The 8,790-nt window shown below is 42.1% G+C and overlaps 1 pseudogene; it reads left to right on the forward strand.

The window, feature by feature from the left end:
* Positions 1-708: 708 nt before the first annotated feature.
* LOC142428617 (spermidine synthase pseudogene) lies at positions 709-4,591 on the forward strand (annotated as a pseudogene).
* Positions 4,592-8,790: the final 4,199 nt, after the last annotated feature.

Genomic DNA, 8,790 nt, shown 5'->3' on the forward strand with positions numbered 1-8,790 from the left:
GCTGGTGGTTTTGAACTACTTTCCGTAAGCAACCCAATGCATAGCCCACTAAGACACTCTCCCTGGGTGGAGTAGAGGTTCAGCAGAACTGGAAGAAGCCCTCAGTGAGATGTATGGAGACAGTGCCTGCCACAAACAGAGGGCTCAGACTTAACACTTGCGACCGTAGGGCAATGTTGCACTCTGTTGTACAAGGGGTCACTCTGAGCCAGGTACCTAACGGCAACAACCAAGTGTTTGAGCACAGTAGAAAGTGCTTCATGTGCATTTAATTTTCATGATGCTTGAGTGACATAGGCAATATATGACTCTCCCTGTTTTATAGGGCTCTGAAAGGATAAGAGACCTGCGCGAGGGCACATAGCTATTAAGGAGAAGAAGCAGGGCCCCCTTTTAGCGCACTGATTGGTTAGGACCCAGATGCTCATTAATGGGTAATTAATATTAATAATAGTTGTACTATGAACCCTACTTTTGAAGAGCATTTCTCTTCAAAAGTACCTCACTGTATAGCACAATTTGAAGCAACACTACCGTACCAAAATCATGAAACAGCTCCAAGTAGCTTAGGTTGTTCATTAGGCAATGATGATCATCCATAAATAACATTGATATAAATGGTTGGCCTCTCTGAGGAAGTGGGTTGAATACAAGAACTTTTGAGTTTTGACTAAGACAATAAGAACTAGCTTCTCCTGACTGCGCAGAATGACAGACAGATTACACTCTGCATGGTAAAATTCAGGGGAAATATTGGTATTGACTTGCTTTGCACAGGAAGATGCACTACAGAAATGCAGTGTCAGCACCAATCCGGTCCATCCAAAACTCTCACTGCCATCAAGTTGATTCTGACTCGGAGCAATCCCGTCAGATGGGGTAAAATGCCCCTGTGGATTTCCAAGACTCTGCTTCTTTATGCTAAGAGAAAGGCTTGTCTTCCCAGGAGAAGGCAGAGGAGATTGCTCTGGACTGGTTTCTTCACTGGAAATTCACCTTCCTGCCTTTGTTGTCAAAACCTCGCTCATTCTTCAGTGCTCATAACCCTGACCTTTGACTGGCTTTGGCTTTAGGGCCCTTCTGCTCTGAAAGCTTCATTTTCTCTCCCAGCACATCCCTCCAACCCCGTTAGCTCACCACTGCGTGATTACTTGTGACAGGAGCTTTCTCCCGATTTGGAATGGGAGGGGATTCCCTTGGGACAGGGACTCCTTAAGCCGTGTTTGAAGCCTGGTAAACTGTAAATGCACGATCATCATTTGCATAAAGCATTGCAGAAGGATCCCCTGTTTATACACTAGATTCTTCTCTCGTGCGAAGAAAATTAAGGGAGCTTTTTAGAAAACTGTCTTGGGAATGCTAACAGAATAAGTTTGCCAATGTCCAATTACTTCACTATATTCTTTGGGTAGAGAAAGAACATGGAATCTCCTTCTGAACACTTTCAGCAAGGGACATGATTTTAGGGCAATAAGGTAAAGCTAGTTCTTATTAGGCCTCAGATGCCATCAACTCATTATTTCTTGCCCTCAAAAGTAGATACTATCTTTGTTTTACATGGTTAAAGAGAAAAAGTCAGGAGGATGCATTCTTCAAAGTCTAAACTGTTTGATGACAGTGCAGGGAGTTGGGTTTCCGTCCGATTTAGAAGCCCACGATTGTTTCACTACTCCACACTGTCCCTGAAGAATAAAGGCAATCGACAGGTCTCCTCAGCTGAGGAAAGTTAAAAACCTTGAGAGGAGGTTATTTTAGACGAGCCAAGTGGCCCCAAGTTTCCCCAGAGAGTCCTTTCCAGTTGTGGCCAGAGAGCCTTTTTCATAACTGTTGCTTCTCTCCTACCTTCATCACAGCCATTGTATCGGTACATTTTGGTGAGGGTCTTCCGCGTTTTTGATGACTCTTTAAGTTCAGCAGTTGAAATCCACCAGCTGCCCTTGGGAGAAAGGCAAGGCTTTCAATATCCTGTAAAGATTGAGAGCCTTGAAGCCTAAAGACTGAAAACCCACAGGCTTCAAAGCCCTCCGGGACAGTTAATCTGCTCGGCTCTGTAGAGTATGAATTGGAAGCAGCTCAATAGCAGTGAGTGAGGTCTCCACTTTACAAATGTCCATGATGCTTTCCCCAGGGATTGGTCTCTCCTGATAATATGCCCCAAGTATGTGGTACAAAGCCTTACCAGCTTCACTTCTAAGGAGCATTCTTACAAACAACAGGTTTGTTTGTCTTGGATTAGGTGCTGATGATGCATGCTAAATTATGGATAGTTTTTTAAAAAATAAGAGCTATTCAGCAAATTTTCCTAACAGGCAAGTTCAAAAACTGAGACCACTGTATCTATTGGAGGGACAAATAAAAAACAAAAATTACTAGTGTTTGAGGGCAATCAGACAAATTGACATTGACAACTAGAATGTTAGCCTTTTAAAATTATATTTGTAAAAAAAATAATAAAATTATATTTGTTTTGAGATTAATCAAAACAAATATGTTTCCAGCACTTGTTAGGTTCTTGTACAACCCCTGAGCCACAGTGGTTAAGTGTGCGATGGCGGACTGAGAGACCGGTGTTTTGAACTCACCATCGGCTCGGTGAGAGACACACGTGGCAGTCTGCTTCCTTAAAGATGAGTCTTGGAAACCCCACTGGCAGCTTTGTATGTGCTGAAATTGTCTTGACAGCAAAGAGTTTGGGTTGGAGGATGCTATACACTCTCAGCGGTTAAACATAACTTACCTAAGAACTGTACACTCTCCTGTCAATGATAAAACTTTTTGGGTTCATAAAGTACTTCCAGATTAGGAAATTTAGCACGCACACTTAATGACTTTGTTAAATAAAAATTTTAAAAGATTATGTATAGTTAATCATGTCCTTATCAGAGACTTCCACTAGGTGGCGATAAGGGTCAAGGAGGAAGTCGACGCCGGCGAAAGCGCATCAATTGTTTTAACTTCTGTCCCAGAAGCAGCTTTGCTATGGATCCTAAGAGAAACCATATGAAGGAGAAGAGGGTAATCAATGTGCTCATAGGAAAGGATGAGGAGGTGAATAAATATAGAAAAGGTGTACGTGAGAGCTACAAAGCAGACTACCAACTGGAATAATTGAGACTGAGGAATTGTAAGAATGAGGAGGAACCTGTGTTAAAATTTCCTAAAACTCCTACAAGAGTGAAAAGTGATCCTTTCTTCAAGATGGGAAGAGCAGAGCATGAAATCTTGGGTATGTAATCTTGGACAGGGCGATTATATTTCTGGTGGGTGAGCGTGTGGAGCAATCTCTCATGGGGCGGGGTGGAGCTTAACAATATTTATATAAAACCCAAGGGCAGAATACGCCCAGTACTATGTTGCTAAGTGGATACTTTTGGCCTCGTTTCTGTCAGCCCTTGGTGACCCAGGGCGTGTGCTATAGACAACTGGGAATTGAAGTTCTGCCTTTTTGAGGCGCACAACATTTTTCATAGGTCACACCAGAGGGACTCGAGGTGAAAACCCCTCTGAATGAATTGGGCTTTACCTCAAACTCACCTGTAGCAGGTTTAGGGAACTAACAGGCTCCCTTGGTCTACAAGCTGGACATCCCTCGTGTGAGAGGAAGCAGCTGACTGCTATGTTATCCCAAGATTATGGAATTGGTGGTTGTTGGGCTTTGGTCTGCATTTCTTGTTTTGAGGGTGCCCAATGAAAGGTGGCATGGAACTACCATATATTTACTATTTAATGTCCTCTTTGCATTAGTATAACATGTATTAATCTGGTAGCCATGATTCTACCTTTGTGAATGAGTGCTATTGAAAATGTTGCCCTATTACCCACCACCATTGTTTGTGTAAATAGTGGCCAGTCACTCAGAAATGTAATCTGTTGTGGCCTCACAGCCATCGGCCAGGGCTGGGATCGGTAGCTTGGGGCCTGGCCAGGGCCTGTTCACTGCAGAGGAAGCAGCTGCCTCCCCATCAGCACTTGCTGTACCAGGACGTCCTTGCTGTCTTCTACAGTGACACCTAGAGTTACTTGCTGGTGTTGGGCAGTGTCATTTGGTCACCCAGAGGGGGAAGTTCTTCTGGGAGATGATTTCCAACCTGCCTCTCTGCAGCCATCCCAACCCACACACGGTGCTGATCCGCAGGGACAGGGCTGGAGGCACCCTGTGGGAAGGGGCGGCTGTGGTTCATGGAGAAATTGATGAGGATGTCATTCAAATTTTTAAGAAAGTCCTGCTTGGCATGGCAACTTCAGCTCAGAGACAACGGTTTTGAGTTCATGAAACAGAACCAGGATGTCTGGGATGTTACCGCCACTGACACCTCAGGTTCCATGGGCACCCCATGCAGAGACCTTTCAAGGAATCCTACTGCTGGCTCCTGAGGACCACCCTCAACGGGGACAGCATCCTCTGCTGCCACAGAGTGCCAGTAGCTGCACCTGGACCTTCTTAAGGAAATGCTGCAATTCTGCAAGGCGCTTTCCCCTTTGTGACCTGTGCACCATCCCCACCTACCCCCCACCCCCTTGTCCAGATCGACTTCATGTTGTGCAGCCCCTGACAGCCCTTGGTGAAGCAGACACCTTTACCTTAAGGTGAACAGATTTTAGCATTGGTAAAGCGGGACACCATTGACCGGGGGTGTGTGTGGGTGTTCTATATGGAGCAACAAAAATTTTCATAGAATGCAAAAATAGTATTGTAATATATATTTTTAATTTCAACATAAGTACAATTTACAAATATAATACATTAAAAAATTCTGTATCGTATTTTATTCTTTGGCATATTTCTCATTTGAGTGAATTTTTTTAGTAGATTGCTGTTGTTGTTTAAAAGGTCATGAAATTTTTCCCCTCCCTCCCCACTCCCACCTCCCTCTTTAGGCACTTTGTTCTTCTAGCTGGCTTATACTATTACAGATAGTTAATGGAAGAAAATAATTTTCTAACCACTCATGACACTGAAATTTTAAATTATTAACTTCATTTGCTACTTTGATTACCGAAATTTTGTCACCTTCAATGAGTTTTATAGCATTTTGAAAAAGAGTTGCTTGATTGTGTACAAACTCTAGCCAAATTTTTGAAGATTCCTTTTCAAAAAACTCTTCTAAAATTCTAGGACATTTATCCTGTGATAGAAAGTAGGATTTCATAGGATCATATATTTTCAAAATTCTTTTGACAGCTGGCAAAAGAGCTAACCAGTGTGTTTTACTGTATCCAAGTATTTTCTGATATTCGACTTCCACAGTTTCACAAAATTCTTTCAGCATTTCAACGCGCATAGTGTATATATAGTAACAAGAATATATTTTAATAACAATATTTCCACATCTACGGGGAACAAATCAACAGCTGTTTGAATGGCATTATGTGTTATGTGCGCTGCACAACCACCAATAATGTTTTGATTAAGGTTTTTGTTTAATTTATAAAAAATATTATTTGTACCTCTTCTTGCTTTTCCTCTAAAATTTGCATTCGTGTTGTCTGCACAATATGCAATCATTTTATGTTTAAAATTTTTTTCCAAAATATTAATAATGAAACTGAAAATTATTTCAGAAGTTTCACCGGGTACAGAAACAAAATATAAAATTATAATTTTTATAACTGTTTCTGAATTTAAAAAATCTAATAATGATTGGAAATAACTTTATATCCTCATGATTAGATGTGTCAGAATATATGGATATAAAATTAATTTTTTCTAGATTTTTGTTTAATTCTGAAAATGCATGTGGGGAAAGCACATTATACACAATTGCCTCAGTTTTGTTCTAGCACAGGCAAATTTTTTGTTGATTAACTCTTTGACAACTTTTGATGTATAGTCCATAGGTCTGAAGGAATGATTGTGGTTAATAGCATGAAAAGACATGAGTCCTTCTGCTAATACTAATTTCTTTTCTTTGTCTCCATAAATTGTTTTCTGAAAAAATTCCTGTATTTTGGAGGAAGATGCAGCAGTATTTAAATATCTTTTATGTTTCTTTGTCTCCAAATGCTTTGAAATATCATTCCTCATCGTTGCCAATGCCAAAAAATGCCATTGTTCATTAAGTCCAAACAATGGTGGTCAAATTCTAACAATTGATCAACAATGCAAACTTTGATAAGCAGTTCTCAATAATTAGTTCTCAACAATGATTTGTTATTATTAAAGTTTAACATCATAAAATTATCAAAAATAATATAAAACTCATATCTTGGCGAAATAGCCACATGGCAGCCAAAAACCATATATTCCCTTCCTGTTTTCCCGACGTTCCCTAGCTTGTGAATTCTTTCCAAAAATCGGGACTTTTTTAGAATGCCGCGGGACGCGGGACGAATTGTTAAAAATTGGGACTGTCCCACCAAAAGTGGGACATCTGGTCATCTTTACTTACTACAACTCCGACGTCTGTGGGCAACAGAAATGTTACTTCCCAGGTTGCTCTCCCCCCCACCCCCCTAGTGTATGCCAAATCGAAGGGGCTGCTTGCTAACAGGGTCAAAGAATATACACGCGGAGGGCAACTGCTTAAAGGTTATCTCCCTGAAGGTTATCAGCCATCTCAATCACACCCCATTGTCTGTCCCATCCTGAGTAGGGCCCACTTCTGTCCAGTAAGGATAAAGCATGATTCCCCTGGAGAGCCCAAAGACATGGAAGGTCAAGCCAACTCAGGGACGACCAAGGTTAGGCTGCCATCTTGACTCTAGAACCCACCTATCTTGTCACATGTATGCCTCTAGTGCCTCCCCTTCCTATTGTGTGTGTATACCTGTAGTTCACGCGCCTCCTGTCATGCATGCCTATTGTACAACCACTTCCTTGCACGCCCTCTGAGTGTATATAAACCTTGGTTGGAAACAGATCCTCTCTCTGCATGGATCTGGCTGCTGAAGTCATAATGGTCCCGGAGGTGAGCAATCACATGCTTTATCTTGTCTGATGTCTCTTTAATTTTACCCCTCAATTACACAACCAGTCCCTGGACCCATTCAGTTGTGGGGGCTGCTACCCCACAGAGGTCCACCATCCAGTCCTTGTGTAGCCAAAGTTTGCCCACAAGGCCCTCCCTGAACATTGTATGCCAATTGACCTGTGTTCTCCCAGCCTACGGGCCTGACCCCCTTGTAGGAGTTTGGTTATGTTTAAGAAGTAGTCTTAAGTTTGCCCCTCTATGCGCTACCATATTCAAGGACAGATTTGCAGCAAAGATACATACCCATATACAAATAGCCCGTCAAATTTATATATTCATGGGTATACTCCCATTCTCCCTCCCATACCTGTCAGCATCAACTCAGACCACTATTGCAGGGTTGCAGATGTGTTTGCCTGTGTTACCTTGCACATCTCCCAGTGTCATGTCTCTTGCCTTCTCCTTCACCCGTTAGCACCTGTCTGTGCTCCCCTTCCCACTCCTGGTAACCCCCAAATACCATTCTTCCATGTGACGATTCATGCTTGGCTTTTTGTAATAGTCTCATCCAGTATTGTCTTTTTGTAATTGACTCATTTCACTCAGCAGAGCATCCTCCAGGTTCATCCTTGTCGAGGTATTTTTCATTGTTATCCTTTTGGGATGGGGATGGGGGACTCATTGTTATCCTTTAATGTTGCATCGTATTCCATTGTATGTACCAAAGATGGTTTGTCCACTAATCTACCTACTAATAGGTGTTTAGATTCTTTCCACAGTTTTGCTATTGTGAATAGTGCTGCATAAATCTCTTTGTGCTGCAGCTCTTCTATCTGTAGGATAGATACCAGGCAGAGGGATTGCTGGGACATATATTTCTATTCCCAATTTTTTGAGCAAGCGCCAGACTGCGTTCCACTGTGGTTGTAGTTTTAGTCTCACCATCAGTGAATGAGGCCTGCAGCACTCTATACCAACTCTGGTTTTCTTTAATAAATCATTTTACGGGGGGTTCTTACAGCTCTTACAACAATCCATATATTGATTGTATCAAGCACATTTGGACATGTTGCCATCATTTTCCTTGTACTTGAGCCCTTGGCATCAGCTTTTCCCCCTCCCTCCTCCAGCCTTCATATATTACACCATCTGTTGTCTATCTTCACCCATGTTTCTGTTGTTCGCGCCCCTCAGGGTGGGAGAGGTAAGGGGGTTATACGTTGATCATTGAGATCAATTTCCCCTTTCTCCCCCTATCCTCATGGTATCCCAACTCCCATTACTGTTTGTGAGAGGTTTATCTGTCCTGGATTCGCGTAGTTCTTATCTGTACCAGTGTACATGCTCTGGTCTAACCAGATTTGTAAGGTAGAACTGGGGTCATGATAGTGGGGAGGGGAGGAAGCATTAGAGAATGAGAGGAATGTTGTGTGTTTCCTCATTGCACGTTGTTATAAATGCAGGTGATACCTCCCTGTTTTGATTGGCATCTCTCATTCAAATGGCTAACAATTGCAAGCATTTCTCCCCCACCCCACCTCCGTTTGTTGGCTGCGTGAATCATTTCTGGTGACCTGTGCATGCCCTCTGGTCATTTTGGATTATTTCCTCTTCTTGTTGAAGTTCTTTCTTTCAGGTTACTCCCTTGTCTGATGTGTCACTCCCAAATTTTGTTTAGCCTGTAGGTTCTTCTTACACTTTTGGTGAAGTCTTTTGCTGCATTGAGTGTCTAAATTTTAGGAGTTCCCAGTCATCTATTTTTTTGGGGGGGACTGTGTGTTTGTTTCATTGATACTGTGTCATATCCTTGTATAAGGGCCCTAAATTTATCCCAATTTTCTCACTGATGATCTTTATAGTTCTTGGTTGTACATTTAGG

The sequence above is a fragment of the Tenrec ecaudatus genome, chromosome 16, assembly GCF_050624435.1.
Source record: "Tenrec ecaudatus isolate mTenEca1 chromosome 16, mTenEca1.hap1, whole genome shotgun sequence".
Taxonomy (NCBI): domain Eukaryota; kingdom Metazoa; phylum Chordata; class Mammalia; order Afrosoricida; family Tenrecidae; genus Tenrec; species Tenrec ecaudatus.